Source organism: Arachis ipaensis, chromosome B10 (assembly GCF_000816755.2).
Source record: "Arachis ipaensis cultivar K30076 chromosome B10, Araip1.1, whole genome shotgun sequence".
NCBI classification, from domain to species: domain Eukaryota; kingdom Viridiplantae; phylum Streptophyta; class Magnoliopsida; order Fabales; family Fabaceae; genus Arachis; species Arachis ipaensis.
Window position 1 is genome coordinate 54362982 of NC_029794.2, and position 19103 is coordinate 54382084.

Below are 19103 nucleotides of genomic sequence, written 5' to 3' on the forward strand. Positions count from 1 at the left end.
CAGGGACGCGAACACGTGGGCCCTTTTGTGCTAAACGCACAACAGCCGCAAGATTCCAGCCCAGATTTCTGGGCATTGGATTTTTACGCCGATTTCCAGATCACGCGTTCGCGTGATTGACGCGGACGCGTGGGAGGTGTTTTTCGCAACTGACGCGAACGCGTTAGCAATGCGGTCGCGTCGCACGCCTCCTTTTTTTCATATGCAGGTATGCAATTATGCAGTATGCAATGCTAATGCAAATGCTATGAATGACATCCAGGTTCAATAAAAAAATAATATAACATAAAATCAAATAGTACAAAATAAAAATTGAAAAAGAACGACCATACCATGGTGGGTTGTCTCCCACCTAGCACTTTTTGTTAAAGTCCTTAAGTTGGACATTGGATGAGCTTTCTGTTATGGTGGCTTATGCTTAAATTCATCCAGAAATCTCACTAACATTTGGAATGCCAACAGCATTGGTATATTGGTAAATAAAATTATATATGTTTCTAAAGTAATTTTATAGTAATATATTTAAATCCAAATTTTCTCTTTTATTTTAAATATTATGTAAATTTCGTATGTTAATCGTATATGTTTTATTGTAATTTTAATCTATGTTTCTTATTTTTACGTATCATTATTGTGTAACACGTATAGTCCTCACCCAATTAGTCACACACACATATACGGTACACTAACCCCTCCCTTATTCCTCCACGCTTCTTTTCTCCCCACCATTCATTCACGGATGAACACACTCCACACGAATAAGCTTATCAACACAGAGAAGAAAGAAATCAGAGAAAACAAGGAAAGAGAGATCGAGAGAGAGCAAGACACAGAGGGAAGAGGGGAAGGGGGAAGCAGCGCCGGTGGGTAACACAGGCAGCGTCGCTGCTGTTGCTGTCATATAGGAGAGTGTAGGAGAAGTGGAACGCAAGAGGGAGAAGGATGGTGCGCTGTTGGAGCCACATCACTGCCGTTCCTCACAGTCACCGCCGCATTTTACTGCCGTCGTTAAACTTGCATCGCCGTCGCCACTCTTCAACCCACCGTCAGGGAGAGGCACTTCCATCGAACCCTAGCCATCACTATCGCCTCTGCACGCAAAGAAGGGGCTGGTGCCACTGTTGCCGTCGATTTGGAGTTGCCATAGACACAGTTATTTCTACTTCTAGTGCTCATTCTTCTGACTGTTGGAGTTGCTGTGGAATGGAGCCACTGGCGGGGTGTTGCTGCTGCCAGAACCATCGGGAAGGATTGCTGGGAATCACTGCTGCCCTGTTTTCGTTCTAATTAGGTTCAACATCCATTGCCCTGGGTTAGACTTTTTCCTTTATTTCTGCTCCAATCGCACACCCTATTCTGCCAATTTCTTATTAAACTGCTTGTTCTTGTTTTAATTCAACTTTGGCCTATGCTCTATTTTAAATTACCAGAGCTGTTTCTGCCTTTCGATTCCATTGAATTCGAAATCTTCATTTCACTGCAACCATGGTCATTATTGTGGAAGCTAATGCTACTGCTGTCCCGGTTGTGTTGAGATGTAGTGCTGCTGCTTTCTTGGCAGAAACGGTTGCGTGACTAGTAGAGGTCCAGCCAGCTGTCTCGCGGCAATTCTGCCAACGGTCTCTTATAATTGCAACATCGAGGTAGGGGGTTTAAAATGATTTTAATTTAGGAATGCCAACAAGGTTTACTAAATAACTGTAAATAGTATTAATAGCTGTCAGTAATTAATTGATTATATGAATGTTGGATTGTGATTGTGATTGTGCTTGGTGCTGTGATTGAATTTATTGTAATTATGTATGGTGGATGATTGAATTATTGATTGTTGGTTGTTGAAATGGTTGTTTGGTATATTGCTATGGCTGTGAAAGTGACTTGAGATTAGTAGAGGATTGTGGTTTTGACTGATTATGTATAAATGGTTCAGACTAAGATAATCATTTGATATATTTAATACTGGATTAAGAATTGTTGAAGAATTAGGGCCTAAAAGACTAAACTATTATTAAGAATCTGGTTTTCAAAATAGAATGGTTACTTTGAGGACGGCCTCTGGTATGATATTAAAATCTGAGTAAACTTTAACAAGTGTAGTTGTTAGGATTTAAATTTGAAGGTTTCGTATTAACTGAAGATTTAGTTATGATTTTTCAAAGTGAAGCCGTAAAATCTGATTTTCTGCATTACCTTTAAGTGAAAACAGTAATTTTGAAAGACTGTAACTAATTCTGTGATGATTAGAATTGCGTTGAACTAAGTCCTAGTTAAACTTGGGAATAATTGGGACTGAATTGGAGAGTTTGAGATATTTTCATTAAATATAAGATTTATGGTGAATTTTTGAGTAATGGTTGTGGGATCTGATTTTTACTGCAGAATTTTTGGAATAGCAGTAACTTGTTGGCTCTGCTGTGAATGTTCCGAATTGAATTTTGAAGCAAAACCAATTTTAAATGAAACTTTAGTCCTATTATTTTAATGTCATAAAATTTCAGAACGGTTGAACTTGTGGTTTAAAAGATACAAATTTTTGAAATACGATGCATTATGCAGTAAAGGCCAGATTCTGTTTTCTTAAATCAGTAAATTTGGAAGTTTATAACTTTTGAACTTGCTTGGATATCGAGGTGCAACCAATTGGAAGTGAAAACTAAGTATGTTTATCATATGTGACTTAAATTTCAGGGCTATCCATGTTTTAATGAGTAAGTTATGGGACTTGGAAGAAGATAAGTTCATTAAGTTTTAAAACAGAATTCTGCGGAAAATTAATCAATTTCTAGGTTATATAACTTCTTCATTAAAAATGATATTGACCTGAAACCAATTGGAAAAGAAACCTGAATGAGTGAAGTTGAACTATATTAATTTTTAAAGCCATTGGATTTAACGTGGATTTTATATTGAATTTTGAATATCACATGCTGCTGCTGTTTTTTTTTTTGGTTTTACGCATTGCAGAGCAGTCACGGTTTTTCCTCTATTTCTAAGGATAGAGAAACCAGAAAATTATGATCTTTGGTTTGTTAGAAAGCTTATTTCAAGATGAACGCCTGGACATAAAGTTTGTGCAATTCCGAGTTTATTTGCTATACTAAAAACAGAAAAGAAGATAGAAAGCTGAGAATGTCTGAGTGAGAGTTATGAGTTCATAAAATTAAAGATAAACCTTAGCGTCATAGGGCTGATTCAATGTTGGAATTTGTTTGATTCTTAATTGATTTGATATTGGAGAGGTTGAAAAGAGTTTGTTAAATTTTTTGGTTGGGACCCGTAAGGGTGGCTAAGTCCTATTTTTAAAGGAGATTATGTCCAAATTTTTATAAAAGTAAAAGGACTTAATCAAAATGAATACTTGAGACTTGTTTAACGATAATAACTTTACTGATTATTTTGAGAAAATATATTTGGTTTATAAAGTTGTTAGCAAGGATGTGGATTTTGTCCCGCTTGTATATTTACAATTACAAAAGAGTAAAGAGATAAAAAGAAAAGAGTAATCAGAACAGAGTAGAAAAACACAGAGAACAGAGCAGCCAGAGTAAAGTAAAGAGATAAAGAGAAAAAGAGTAATATAGATACAAATGAAATAGTAATCAGAGAAAAGTAAAGAGATACAGAGAACAAAGCAACTAGAGTAGAGTAAAGAGATGCAGAGAAAAGAGAAACCAAAGCAGAGTAAAGAGATATTTGTATATACATATATTAGTTGCTTGATGCAACCCAGAGTTATATTTATATATATTAGTTGCTTAATGCAACCCAAAGCATTAGTAGGGAAACTAAGTTATCTACAGCCATTTTCCACTTCTCCAGAGCAGAGCAGAGTATATATATATTTTCCTGCAGTAAGCAGAGGCTGTCTCAAATGAACGGCTATTATTATATGCGTATTTATTTAGGAACGGAAAATCGTATTCGAGAAAATTGGGACTACTTGTGACCGGATAAATGTCGGGATTGTGGGTAGCCAACTGACATATGAGCTCATGGCCTGTACTAGGACTAGACATTCATCATATGCATCTATGTGACATTGTTTGGGTGTGTATATTGTAATTGGTTTGCCTATGTGAATAATTCTGTTTAACTGCTAATTGCTATACTTGATGTAATTGCTCTTGATTGTGTTTGAATCTCTTTACTTGTGTTTGTATCTGATTGGCTGGGTTGTAGTGAATTGGGTGTTGATTGAATTGCTTGGGCCTAAGGCCATGATTGGTTTGTGTTGAGGTTTAGTAAAGTATGAAAGATTAAGCTAGTTCGGCATAGACTTAATGAACCTATTCTTGGAACAAATTAGTCATTCATATAGTCTAGGAAAAATTTTAAGACGTATATAAAGAAAAATATGGGTTTAGGATTTTGGATAATTAATTGATGCTTCTAAAGAAGGTTTTAGATTTTTGAATGTTGAGCCATTGGTTTTCAAAAGAAGTTTATATAAGGCGAGCGATGAATACTGCGAATGAAAGTAGTTTTCTTTTCAATGTCTCTAAATGAAATTAACTATTTGCGCTCTATTCTTTACTTTCACGGCATTCTCTACCTCTAATGAGAACATGTGGTTTGGTTCTCACCCCCAAATTTTCCACCCTTTCAGTAAGACAGGTTTGAAGACGCAATTTGAAGCTGCAAGCGATTAGTAGGTTTTCTTTATGGTTTTAATTGGTCTGGTAGAGTCCCCTCGCTGATTGTCCCTTGAGATTTTATTTCATATAGAGTGGTAGGTTTGGTATATTGTATTTGAATTTTATTTGGTTTCTTTGTATAAGAATTATTATCAATAATATTTATGTGATTATTATTATTTGTAAATGTTTGAATTATGACTTTAATGAAAAAAAAAAGAAAATTTTTCTGGAATTTTCTTAAAAATAAAACGCGAACTCGATACAAAGGCTCGATAATTAAGTAGTTAATTCTAGAGAAGATTACGTGATGTTCTTTCTAGTGGAAATACCCTGACTTAAGCAAGGTATTTTGCTGGACGGGACATTACAATATGGTATCAGAGCAGTCCTTCCTGTAGAGCCTTGGGAGTGGACTGACTATGCTTCATTGCATACTCTGAGTGTCTGTCATGCTTTATAACTTATTCTGATGACAAGAGTTTGTATTTTATATGCATGACTGTGTGATGATTAACGCTATTAGTTTACCGTTGCATATCTCATGGTATCAAGTTTGGCCAACTTAATTCTAATGATTTATGTATATGGAAATACTAATGGGTTATCATAGACGAAATAGAAGTGATAGGTTAATGCGAATCACGAGGTTTTGGGGACGTTAGAAACTAATTTCTAGAGATTAGTTCCGTTTCGACGTATAATCTTTATTCGTGCTTGTTATCTCTTTCTTTATCAACTGTATTTGAATTTCTAGTTTCTGATCTCTTTCTTGCTAACCTTGCATTATTATTCGTGCATGTCCTTGCTTGACTCTGTATCTGGTTGTTGTTTGAATCTTTTGAAATATTTATCCTTACCCTACAAACTCTATGCTCCTTGCTCTAAACTCTGATTTATCTCGGTGCAACATACCATTTCTTGTAATTTCCTTCTTGGGTTCTTCTTTCAGATTCTCTTCGAGAAAAATTTCAATTTACATCTTTTCTTACTTGACTGTATCCACAACCGTTGCTTAAATTTTGATGGGATTGTTTTTAGTTCAGCCTAGACTTTCTTACATAAACTCTGAAACTTCTTTATGTAGTTTAATCTTGTTTATCTGTGATATACCACTTATCTTTTATTGATTTATAGAAAATTTTATTTCAGAATTTATTCTTTAAATAGAAGTTGATTTTCTGCCAACTTTACTATAATTCTATAGCTATGTACTTAAGTATCCTCCAAGATTTTTAAAGAAAATATTTTGCCCTTAATATCAAACAAGCTTTAACTTACAAACCCTGCATGATTTGTTTTGATTTAAAAATTAAATTGATATAACATATTATTTATACTAAGTTTAGTACTTTTGAAAAATGTTGGATTTATATATTTTCTTTTGAAAAAGATAAACTAATTTTCTCTATTTCAAATTGAAGTTGTTCTACAATTGTTGCACTATTTTTCTTAATAATGTTCATATTGAAACTGTTCAATTTAAAATTTCTTCCTAAGCTTTGAATTAACTCCCTTTATGCTCCATTTCATTGCGTATATCTATCTTTATTTGTTGATGATTTCACGTATTCCTTCAAATTCTTGCGAAATACCATCTTGTACAATTGCGAACCTGAGTATTCTTCTAATTTCTCGCATAAACCTTTTGTGCCGTTTGTCTTTCTCTTCTCATGTTTCGTAATTCCTTATATGCGCTAGTTCCTAGGGACACGATTTGTGCGTACGGAAAGTGAATCTAGTCAGTCTACAAAGTTATAAGGAGTTATGGAGTTTTGAGGCAACGAGGGGAAGTGATCATACTTTGTTAAGAGTTCTGAACGAACATTATGCCTATTTACTTTTAGATTTTGAAATTTCGTTTGCATCAAATTATTTTTATCAATTTCTACATCACCTAATATATTTTCTTTTGTGTTTGTGATATAATTTTCATGGTATCTTTAAAATATTCAAAAGGGGATGTGAATATGAATCTTTTCTCCATCTTATATCAATTTTCGAGGGCGAAAATTTTTGTAAGTTGAATAGAAAATTTAATATAGGTAATTGATATTTTGAGTTTAACTGTATTTTATAAGTTGTGATTAGTAAGTTTATTTTATAATTTAAATTAAAAATAATTATTTGACTCATTGGTATGTTGGTAAATAAAATTATATATGTTTCTAAAGTAATTTTATTGTAATATATTTAAATCCAAATTTTCTCTTTTATTTTAAATATTATGTAAATTTCGTCTGTTAATCGTATATGTTTTATTGTAATTTTAATCTATGTTTCTTATTTTTACGTATCATTATTGTGTAACACTGATGGGATATTTTCGCGGAGAAACGAATTTCTCCAAAACACCCAAATCTAACCGGCAAGTGCACCGGGTCGCATCAAGTAATAATAACTCACGGGAATGAGGTCGATCCCACAGGGATTGAAGGATTGAGCAATTTTAGTTTAGTGGTTGATTTAGTCAAGCGAATCAAGATTTGGTTGAGTGATTTGTGATTTGCAGAATTTAAATTGCTTGGAAAGTAAAGGGAATGAGTAATTGGCATGAAAGTAAAGAGAAATGGAATTTAAAGTGCTAAATCTTAAAGAGCAAGAAATTAAATGGCAGAAACTTAGAACGCAAGAAATGTAAATTGCGGAATCTTAAAGTGCAAGAAATGTAAATGGCTTGAATTGTAAAGGGAATTGGGAATTGGATTTGCAGAAATTAAACAAGCAAATGTAAAATTACAACAAGCAGAGAAGTAGGGGATGAATGGAATTGAACCGGATCTAAAAACAGAATTGTAAATAAGCATGAAAACAGTAAACAAGGAATGGGAAACGGGGAATCCGGATCTCAGGACCCAAGAGACTAGATAACCAAGTCTAGATCTCAATGCCTTTCTAGATCCAACAAGAACAATTGCAAAGGAATTGTAAATTGCGAAGAAAGTAAATGAAGAACAATTAATCAGAAATTAAATTCAATAAGCAGTAGAAGAAACAGAGAGATCTTCGGATGAGATTGAAACAGAATTCCTTCAATTCTCCAACCCAAGATCCAAGACAATTGCAATTGAAATTGAAAGCAAATAAACGAAGAGGAAGAGAGTAGAATTCTCCTTCCCCAAAACTAAGAAATTAAAGATCACTCAATATCCAAAGCTCTCCGAAAACTATTATGAAAACTCAAAAGGAAAGCTCTCCGAAAACTATTATGAAAACTCAAAAGGAAAGCTCCCTTAAGAACTTGAATTCTATCCTATTTATACACTTTCTTCAAATGATCTTCAAGCCTTGAGTTGGGCCTTTGCTCTTGGTGGAATTGGGTTGAGAGAGGCCTTGGTTGATTGCTCTTGGAGTTTGGAGAGGAACCCAAAGTGAACCAAGTGAACCGGGTTGGATTTTTGCAAAAGTTTGAGTAAAAGTTTGAGCAAAAGTTTGAGGCAAACTTTTGGTCCAACTTTTCATATCAGCCCCCATGTTTTGCTGATACCCACGTTGGTGCAAAAGTTAGGGGTCTAACTTTTGCCTTCCTTAGTGCACTTATGGCGCCAACGTTAGCCCAAAAGTTAGGGGCTAACGTTGGCGCAAACTTTTGCTCCCCCTTTGTGTTTTTCATGTGCCAACGTTAGCCCAAAAGTTAGAGGCTAACGTTGGCGCAAACTTTTGCTCCCCCTTTGTGTTTTTCATGTGCCAACGTTAGCCCAAAAGTTAGAAGCTAACGTTGGCGTAAACTTTTGGTGCCCAGGGAGTGTTTTTCTCATGCCAACGTTAGCCACAAAGTTAGGGGCTAACGTTGGCGCAAACTTTTGGTGCCCAGGGAGTAACTTTCATGTACCAACGTTAGCCCAAAAGTTAGGGGCTAACGTTGGGGCTAACTTTTCACCCAAAAGTTTGTGCAAAAGTTTGAGGCTAACTTTTGGTCCAACTTTTTGCTTCCTGGTTCATTTTCACTTATTCCATTGTCCTCTCTTTACTCCTAGCCATTCCTTCTTGCTTCAACCTTTCTCCAAGCTTTCTTCACCTATCATTAATCAACCAAACACATCAAAGCTATGCTTAAAATCATGAGATATTCATTTTATCATAATATGTGACAATTATAGCATAAAACCTCATGAAATAGCATGAATTCATACATGGTCGATTGAATCAAAGGAAGCATGAAAATTTACCCAAATTAGCTTACTTGTAGCTCAAGAAAGTGCATAATTCAATTGAAAACAAAAGAAAAAGGCTAGTGAAACTAGGCTAAGATGACTTGTCATCACAACACCAAACTTAAAGCTTGCTTATCCCCAAGCAAGAATTGGAAAATTTATTGAGAAGAAAGGATGAAATGGAAGAGGATGTTCATGCTAGCAAAGTATTATTGATTTTTTGAACATTGAGTGCAAACAAGTTTTGAAGAGAAAAATGTTGTGAATGATCAAGCATCTTGCTTATTGAATTACAGAAAAACTATGCTATGCAGATAGATAATCAGGGAAACTAAACCACTCTCAATCATAGCAGTGTTTGATGTAAGATAATCACTTAACAATACAACCTTTTGGAGTTCGCTTGCTTCATTCCTCATCATCATCATTACTGATCCACACATTCCTCTTTCATTTTTTTTTTGTTGATGATGCTTAATCCTCCCAAAGGCTTGTATGATGCTCTACAATGATATTGAAAGTTGCTTGTTCCCCAAGCACTTGGAAACAATGGTTAGTCTGGCTGATTTATTTATGGGCTTTTAAACTTACTTTGGTGTGGGAACACCAAACTTAGTACCTTGCCAATGGTTTTCATGCATCAAATTAACCATGTATGATAATTTTTTTTTCTTCTTCTTTTTCAAAAGCAATACAATTGAAAACTAGTAAACAGCAGAATAGTTAACTAGTTCATCCAACATGCTTGAAGCCAGCATTATGCAGAAAGTGAGAATGTGTTTTATAATGGGATTTTGGTGAAACACCAAACTTAGAATCCTGCATTCTCCATTAGATTATTTTGGTGTGCAACACCAAACTTAGCTTCTTGCATTATAGATAAAACTAATTAACCTTTTTACTAAAATAGTTATGAACAGAAAACCACCTTAGGTTGGGTTGCCTCCCAACAAGCGCTCTTTTATTGTCATTAGCTTGACATCCTCTGTGCTTGCTCAGTTCAGATTTTGAGCTTCCTTCTCCTTGTCCCCTTGTCCTCCTGAGTGAGGCTTTGCTTTGTGATGCTCATCCTGGATGAGTGATTCTTTTCCTTTAGCCCTCTTCTCACTCATTCCTGTGAGATTCTTAGCTAATTGTTCCATTTGCCTCTCAATTCTCCCGAGTGAGGCCTCCTGGTGTTTGCGTATCATCTCTTGATGTGTCATCATTCTCTCTACTAAGATCTCCAAATTGGTGATCTTCTGAGAGTCTTGTGAAATTTGTAGGTTGTGTGGTGTTGGGGGTTGGAAGGGTGGGTAGTGTGGTGGTATGTAGTGATTGTTGTTAGTATGGTGGTGTTTTTGCAGGTTTGGGAAATTGGGGTTGTTGTAGTTGAAGTCCCTTTGTTCCTGATGTGGAGATTCTCTCATTCTTAGATAAGAATGTGGCTTCCATGGTGGAAATTGTGCATTCACTGTAGTAGAATGGAGAAAATCAATTTGTCTAGCTATTGACTCCAATTGTTGCTGAGTTTGCTGATGTAGCTGTTTGCTTTGATTCATGACTGCCTTCATTCCTTCAAGATTCATTATCTCCTTTTCTGAAGTTACATTCTGTGGGGTCTCAACTGAGTGTTGGTTATTGGCTCTCTTGTCATTGAACTCTGCAGTTCCTTGGATAGTTGCTGTTGCGTTGAGTAGGCCATCTGAGAAGTGATCCACCGCTCTTTTTGTTTCTGGGGTTAATCCTTCATAGAACGCTTGGAAACCCACTTTGTCATTTGCTTTCTTGTATCTTTCCCATACTTTGAACAATGGTTCTTCCTCTCCTTATATGAATGGATGTATTCTCAAATGAGTGTTGGTTATTGGCTCTTTTGTCACTGAACTCTGCAGTTCCTTGGATGGTTGCTGTTGCATTGAGCAGACCATCTGAGAAGTGATCCACCGTTCTTCTTATTTCCGGGGTTAATCCTTCATAGAATGCTTGGAAATCCGCTTTGTTGCTTGCCTTCTTGTATTTTTCCCATGTTTTGAACAATGATTCTTCCCCTCCTTGTATGAATGGATGTACTCCTTCTTTCATCTTGATGTGTTGTTGGGACGAGGAGAATTTGGCTAGAAACTTGGCAACCAAATCTTCCCAACTAAGTATACTTCCTTGGGGAAAGGTTTCAAGCCATTGTGCCGCTTCATCCTTCAGTGAGAAAGGAAATAACAAGAGCTTACAGGTATCATGGTTTACACCATTGAGATTGACAATACCACAAGTTTTCAGAAAAATGGATAGGTGCTGTTTAGGGTCCTCCAATGGAATTCCACTATAGGAACAATTGTTCTCTATTAGTGTAATGAGTTGTGGCTTCATGTTGTGGTGTTCTTCTTTCTCAGAAACTCCTTCTTCAATGATATCCTTCCCTTTGACTACTCTTCTTTCCTTTGACATATAATTCAACAACGGAACACACAGTGATTCTCTTGAAAATTAAATGTAGTCAGTTGAGACAAAACTTCAAACAGTTAGTGGGTTAGTCAAAAATTAGAGAAATAGAAAATAAAAATGCTAGATCTAGATCACCACCTCACTTAATCATTGTCAATCTAATCAATCCCCGGCAACAGCGCCAAAAACTTGATGGGATATTTTCGCGGAGAAACGAATTTCTCCAAAACACCCAAATCTAACCGGCAAGTACACCGGGTCGCATCAAGTAATAATAACTCACGGGAGTGAGGTCGATCCCACAGGGATTGAAGGATTGAGCAATTTTAGTTTAGTGGTTGATTTAGTCAAGCGAATCAAGATTTGGTTGAGTGATTTGTGATTTGCAGAATTTAAATTGCTTGGAAAGTAAAGGGAATGAGTAATTGGCATGAAAGTAAAGAGAACTGGAATTTAAAGTGCTGAATCTTAAAGAGCAAGAAATTAAATGGCAGAAACTTAGAACGCAAGAAATGTATATTGCGGAATCTTAAAGTGCAAGAAATGTAAATGGCTTGAATTGTAAAGGGAATTGGGAATTGGATTTGCAGAAAATTAAACAAGGAAATGTAAAATTGCAACAAGCAGAGAAGTAGGGGATGAATGGAATTGAACCGGATCTAAAAACAGAATTGTAAATAAGCATGAAAACAGTAAACAGGGAATGGGAAATGGGGAATCCGGATCTCAGGACCCAAGAGACTAGATAACCAAGTCTAGATCTCAATGCCTTCTAAACCAAACACATCAAAGCTATGCTTAAAATCATGAGATATTCATTTTATCATAATATGTGACAATTATAGCATAAAACCTCATGAAATAGCATGAATTCATACATGGTCGATTCAATCAAAAGAAGCATGAAAATTTACCCAAATTAGCTTACTTGTAGCTCAAGAAAGTGCATAATTCAATTGAAAACAAAAGAAAAAGGCTAGTAAAACTAGGCTAAGATGACTTGTCATCAAACACGTATAGTCCTCACCCAATTAGTCACACACACATATACGGTACACTAACCCCTCCCTTATTCCTCCACACTTCTTTTCTCCCCACCATTCATTCACGGATGAACACACTCCACACGAATAAGCTTATCAACACAGAGAAGAAAGAAATCAGAGAAAACAAGGAAAGAGAGATCAAGAGAGAGCAAGACACAGAGGGAAGAGGGGAAGGGGGAAGCAGCGCCGGTGGGTAACACAGGCAGCGTCGCTGTTGTTGCTGTCATATAGGAGAGTGTAGGAGAAGTGGAGGACAAGAGGGAGAAGGATGGTGCACTGTTGGAGCCACATCACCACCGTTCCTCACTGTCACCATCGCATTTCACTGCCGTCGTTAAACTTGCATCGCCGTCGCCACTGTTCAACCCGCTGTCAGGGAGAGGCACTTCCATCGAACCCTAGCCATCACTATCGCCTCTGCACGCAAAGAAGGGGCTGGTGCCACTGTTGCCACTGTTGCCATCGATTTGGAGTTGCCATAGACACAGTTATTTCTACTTCTAGTGCTCATTCTTCTAACTGTTGGAGTTACTGTGCAATGGAGCCACTGGCGGGGTGTTCCTGCTGCCAGAACCACTGGGAAGGATTGCTGGGAATCACTGCTACCCTGTTTTCGTTCTAATTAGGTTCAACATCCATTGGCCTGGGTTAGCCTTTTCCCCTTATTTCTGCTCCAATCACACACCCTATTCTGCCAATTTCTTATTAAACTGCTTGTTCTTGTTTTAATTCAACTTTGGCCTGTGCTCTATTTTAAATTACCAGAGCTGTTTCTGCCTTTCGATTTCATTGAATTCAAAATCTTCATTTCACTGCAACCATGGTCATTGTTGTGGAAGCTAATGCTACTGCTGTCCTGGTTGTGTTGAGATGTAGTGCTGCTGCTTTCTTGGCAGAAACGGTTGCGTGACTAGTAGAGGTCCAGCCAGCTGTCTCGCGGCAATTCTGCCAACGGTCTCTTATAATTGCGATATCGAGGTAGGGGGTTTAAAATGATTTTAATTTAGGAATGCCAACAAGGTTTACTGAATAACTGCAAATAGTATTAATATCTGTGAGTAATTAATTTATTATATGAATGTTGGATTGTGATTGTGATTGTGCTTGGTGCTGTGATTGAATTGATTGTAATTATGTATGGTGGATGATTGAATTATTGATTGTTGGTTGTTGAAATGGTTGTTTGGTATATTGCTATGGCTGTGAAAGTGACTTGAGATTAGTAGAGGATTGTGATTTTGACTGATTATGTATAAATAGTTGAGACTAAGATAATCATTTGATATATTTGATACTGGATTAAGAATTGTTGAAGAATTAGGACCTAAAAGACTAAACTATTATTAAGAATCTGGTTTTCAAAATAGAATGGTTACTTTGAGGACGACCTAGTAATTTGATAGCGATCCAAATGGTATGAGATTAAAATCTGAGTAAACTTTAACAAGTGTAGTTGTTAGGATTTAAATTTGAAGGTTTTGTATTAACTGAAGATTTAGTTATGATTTTTCAAAGTTAAGCCGTAAAATCTGATTTTCTGCATTACCTTTAAGTGAAAATAGTAATTTTGAAAGACTGTAACTAATTCTGTGATGATCAGAATTGCGTTGAACTAAGTCCTGGTTAAACTTGAGAATAATTGGGACTGAATTGGAGAGTTTGAGATATTTTCATTAAATATAAGATTTATGGTGAATTTTTGAGTAATGGTTGTGGGATTTGATTTTTACTGTAGAATTTTCGGAACAGCAGTAACTTGTTGGCTCTGCTGTGAATGTTCCGAATTGAATTTTAAAGCAAAACCAATTTTAAATGAAACTTTAGTCCTATTATTTTAATGTTGTAAAATTTCAGAATGATTGAACTTGCGGTTTAAAAGATACGACTTTTTGAAATACGATGCATTATGCAGTAAAGGCCAGATTCTGTTTTCTTAAATCAGTAAATTTGGAAGTTTATAACATTTGAACTTGGTTGGGTATCGAGGTGCAACTAATTGGAAGTGAAAATTAAGTATTTTTATCATATGTGACTTAAATTTCAGGGCTATCCATGTTTTAATGAGTAAGTTATGGGACTTGGAAGAAGATAAGTTCATTAAGTTTTAAAACAGAATTCTGCAGAAAATTAATCAATTTCTAGGTTATATAACTTCTTCATTAAAAATGATATTGACCTGAAACAAATTGAAAACGAAACTTGGATGAGTGAAGTTGAACTATATTAATTTTTAAAGCCATTGGATTTAACTTGGATTTTATATTGAATTTTGAATATCACATGCTACTGCTATTTTTTTCTGGTTTTACGCATTACAGAAAAGTCACGGTTTTTCCTCTATTCCTAAGGATAGAGAAACCAAAAAATTATGATTTTTAGTTTGTTAGAAAGCTTATTTCAAGATGAACGCCCGGACATAAAGTTTGCACAATTCCGAGTTTATTTGCTATACTAAAAACAGAAAAGAAGATAGAGTGCTGAGAATGTCTGAGTGAGAGTTATGAGTTCATAAAATTAAAGATAAACCTTAGCGTCATAGGGCTGATTCAATGTTGGAATTTGTTTGATTCTGAATTGATTTGATATTGGAGAGGTTGAAAAGAGTTTGGTAAATTGTTTGGTTGGGACCCGTAAGGGTGGCTAAGTCCTATTTTTAAAGGAGATTATGTCCAAATTTTTATAAAAGTAAAAGGACTTAATCAAAATAAATACTTGAGACTTGTTTAACGATAATAACTTTACTGATTCTTTTGAAAAAATATATTTGGTTTATAAAGTTGTTAGCAAGAACGTGAGTTTTGTCCCGCTTGCATATTTACAATTACAAAAGAGTAAAGAGATAAAAAGAAAAGAGTAATCAGAGCAGAGTAGAAAAAGACAGAGAACAGAGCAGCCAGAGTAAAGTAAAGAGATAAAGAGAAAAAGAGTAATATAGATATAGATGAAAGAGTAATCAGAGAAAAGTAAAGAGATACAGAGAACAGAGNGTAGGGAAACTAAGTTACCTACAGCCATTTTCCGCTTCTCCAGAGCAGAGCAGAGTATATATATATTTTCCTGCAATAAGTAGAGGCTATCTCAAATGAACGGCTATTATTATATGCGTATTTATTTAGGAACGGAAAATCGTATTCGAGAAAATTGGGACTACTCGTGACCGGATAAATGTCGGGATTGTGGGTAGCCAACCGACATATGAGCTCATGGCCTGTACTAGGACTAGACATTCATCATATGCATCTATGTGACATTGTTTGGGTGTGTATATTGTAATTGGTTTGCCTATGTGAATAATTCTGTTTAACTACTAATTGCTATACTTGATGTAATTGCTCTTGATTGTGTTTGAATCTCTTTACTTGTGTTTGTAACTGATTGGCTGGGTTGTAGTGAATTGGGTGTTGATTGAATTGCTTGGGCCTAAGGCCGTGATTGGTTTGTGTTGAGGTTTAGTAAAGTATGAAAGATTAAGCTAGTTCAGCATAGACTTAATGAACCTATTCTTGGAACAAATTAGTCATTCATACAGTCTAGGAAAACTTTTAAGACGTATATAAAGAAAAATATGGGTTTAGGATTTTGGATAATTAATTGATGCTTCTAAAGAAGGTTTTAGATTTTTGAATGTTGAGCCATTGGTTTTCAAAAGAAGTTTATATAAGGCGAGCGATGAATACTGCGAATGAAAGTAGTTTTCTTTTCAATGTCTCTAAATGAAATTAACTATTTGCGCTCTATTCTTTACTTTCACGGCATTCTCTACCTCTACTGAGAACATGTGGTTTGGTTCTCACCCCCAAATTTTCCACCCTTTCAGTAAGACAGGTTTGAAGACGCAATTTGAAGCTGCGAGTGATTAGTAGGTTTTCTTTATGGTTTTAATTGGTCTGGTAGAGTCCCCTCGCTGATTGTCCCTTGAGATTTTATTTCATATAGAGGGGTAGGTTCGGTATATTGTATTTGAGTTTTATTTGGTTTCTTTGTATAAGAATTATTATCAATAATATTTATGTGATTATTATTATTTGTAAATGTTTGAATTATGACTTTAATGAAAAAAAACAAAATTTTTCTGGAATTTTCTTAAAAATAAAACGCGAACTCGATACAAAGGTTCGATAATTAAGTAATTATTTCTAGAAAAGATTACGTGATGTTCTTTCTAGTGGAAATACCCTGACTTAAGCAAGGTATTTTGCTGGACGGGACGTTACAAACAGCCTCCAGGGTCCCAAACTAGGCATGTAAAGCTTCTGAGCAGCTTCAAGCAGATTCTCAGGCTCCCGGGGTGACGAATATCAGAATATTTACCAGGATCCAAAACTTTGCTTTTAAATCCGCCTTCGTCTTGATCTATATTTTTCCATCCGGGCGGTTTTGAAATTAGATTCTCACCAAGATGACCAAACGTTTTCCGAGATCCATTCGATTGAACATGATACCAATCCGTGCACTTTGAATTGAAGCGTGGAACCTTATTGAACCTTGTGCACCAGCTCTGAGTACGAGCCATTTTCCTCTTACTCTTAAAGCCGCAGAGAGCTCTAAGCTGGCCATCTGTTTCAAGCAAACTATATTCAAGTGGAAAGATAAAGTTAAGGGTTAAAAATTGTACCCACTTGAAGCTTGTATTGGGTGGTAATGGCCTTGGGATAGGTGGTTCCAGTGGTTCTGTAAGGTCTACTCCCTTGTAATCTTCTGCGAATTCCTCCACTTCCTTACAAACCTCTTCAAATGCAACCACGTCTTGATCAAAGTCTTTGACATCTTCCGCATCACTCAAGTCATAAGTTGGAGGTTGAGAAAAATCTAGCTCGACATCATCTTCGTATTCACTTGGATAAGGTTCTTCAATCTCAGAGAATTCACTTGCGGATGCAAGTTCATTACTAGGAGAACTTGACTTGAGACTATCATCATCAGGGAAATGTGCGTCTTGGGTTATTCCATCTAGTTCTTCATGAAATACCTGCTTTGGGGGTTGTGCACTACCCTCCTTAGCATTAATTGTAACGTCCTTGACGGAATTTTTCACAACTCTGGATTCCCCTGGAGGTTCAGCATCTCCTAAATCTTCAATCAGTACTTCTTCTTCTTGGATAATTTGAGCTTCCTCCAATTGTTCTAGAACAAAGTTATGCTCATTACTGCCCTCTGAGGTTTCTAGTGTCTCCTTCATGCTACGTTTGTCATTAAATTCTCCACATAAGACTATTAGAGTTCCTTGAGTGTCTAAACGTCTGGAAGATAATTGATGTATTGCTTGCTCCAGCTGATGAAGGGTTGTATGAAGTTGATCTACTGTTTTCTTGAGGCGAGCCTATGATTCTCAAGGTGATGGATTTAGACATGGTACATAGGGAAGTGGTGGTCTTTGGGAGTAATTGGATTGGAATTGGGGTAAATAAGGATCGTATGGTGGTGAATGGTGAAAAGGAGCTTATGAGTATGGTGGTTCAAAGTTATGTTGAGAGGATGGTCTATAGGCACAGGGTGGGGCTTGTTAGTAGTTACAAGGTTGTCCACCATATCTATCAGCTTGGTATGCATTGTAGAATGGTCTTTGTCCATGATATCTTGGAGGGTGTTGTTGTCTAAAGGGTTGATCAAATCCTCTTGGCTCCATCCATCTTTGATTTCTCTAACCTTGATGCATGTTCCTGCTATAACTTCCGTTCCCTTCAACAATATTAGAACCAAACTCAAAGCGAGAGGGGTGAGAATTCATAGTAGCTAATAGAAAAAAATAAAAAAGGGAAAAAGAAAAACAAATAAGCAAATAAAAGAAAAAATATTTACAATAACCAATAATAAGGCACACGTTTGCAGTTCCCCGGCAACGGCGCCATTTTGAAGAGAGAAACTTTTGCGTGGTCTAGAATTCAGAATAAATTCTCGTTGCAGGTATAGCTTCTAAACCAACAAAAATCCTTTCTTACAAATGTTTTGGTTGTCATAAGTAACAAACCCCTTTTAAAATTGATAACCGAATTATTCAAACCTCGGGTCGTCTTCTCAAGGAACTGCAAGGAGGTATGTTCTTATTATTGGTTATGAGTTTTGCAAATTGGGGTTTTGAAAGTAAGGAACAAGTAATTTAAACGAAAATTAAAATAAATAAATAACTATAAAATAAACTCTTGGCAAGGTATGAGAAATTGGAAATCCTATCCTAGTTATCCTTATCAATGGTGATAAGAATTGAGTTTTAATCCCACTTAGTTAGCCTTTACTAAAGTAAAGGAAGGTCAAGTGGGTCAATTAGTTTGATCCTCAAGTCCTAGTCAATTCCTAAGAAAGGACTGGAATTATTGAAGTTCAATTCAATTGGCAAGACAACAATTGTCAATCATGTTGAGTTTGATAACTCATGAGTTACCAATTACTTAACCAAGGCTAAAAGGGGAAAAGTAAACTTACTCGAATAAAAATATCTTTAGATTGGAAGCAATAGTAACATAAATAAAAGAAAGCAATCATAAACTGAAATACCTCAAATAACATTAATTAAGAGAATCATATGTAACATGGAAGAGTTCATAAATTAAATTGACAAAGTAATTAAAAAGGAACATTGAACCTGATAAAAAGAGACAATCATGAAGGCGAGAAAAAATCCTAATTTCTAATCCTAAGAGAGAGAGGAGAGAACCTCTCTCTAAAAACTACATCTAAATCATGAAAAGTGCATAATTAGAGAGCTTTTTTTTTGAATGGATGCATTCCCCCACTTTATAACCTCTAATCTGTGCCTTCTGGACTTGGATCTGGGCCAAAAAGGGTTTCAGAAATCGCTGAGAGCATTTTCTGTAATTTCTAGTGCGTGGCGTCTGTCACGCGTCCGCGTG

General features: G+C 35.9%; 2 long non-coding RNA genes across 2 annotated transcripts; both read left to right on the top strand.

Annotated features, from left to right (window-relative positions):
- On the top strand, positions 1032 to 4843 carry LOC110267836. Its single transcript, XR_002355775.1, has 3 exons — positions 1032 to 1312; positions 1431 to 1643; positions 4607 to 4843. It is a non-coding gene; the product is annotated as an uncharacterized LOC110267836 (long non-coding RNA).
- Positions 12569 to 16309, top strand: LOC110267838. The gene is made up of 3 exons (XR_002355776.1): positions 12569 to 12902; positions 13021 to 13233; positions 16073 to 16309. It is a non-coding gene; the product is annotated as an uncharacterized LOC110267838 (long non-coding RNA).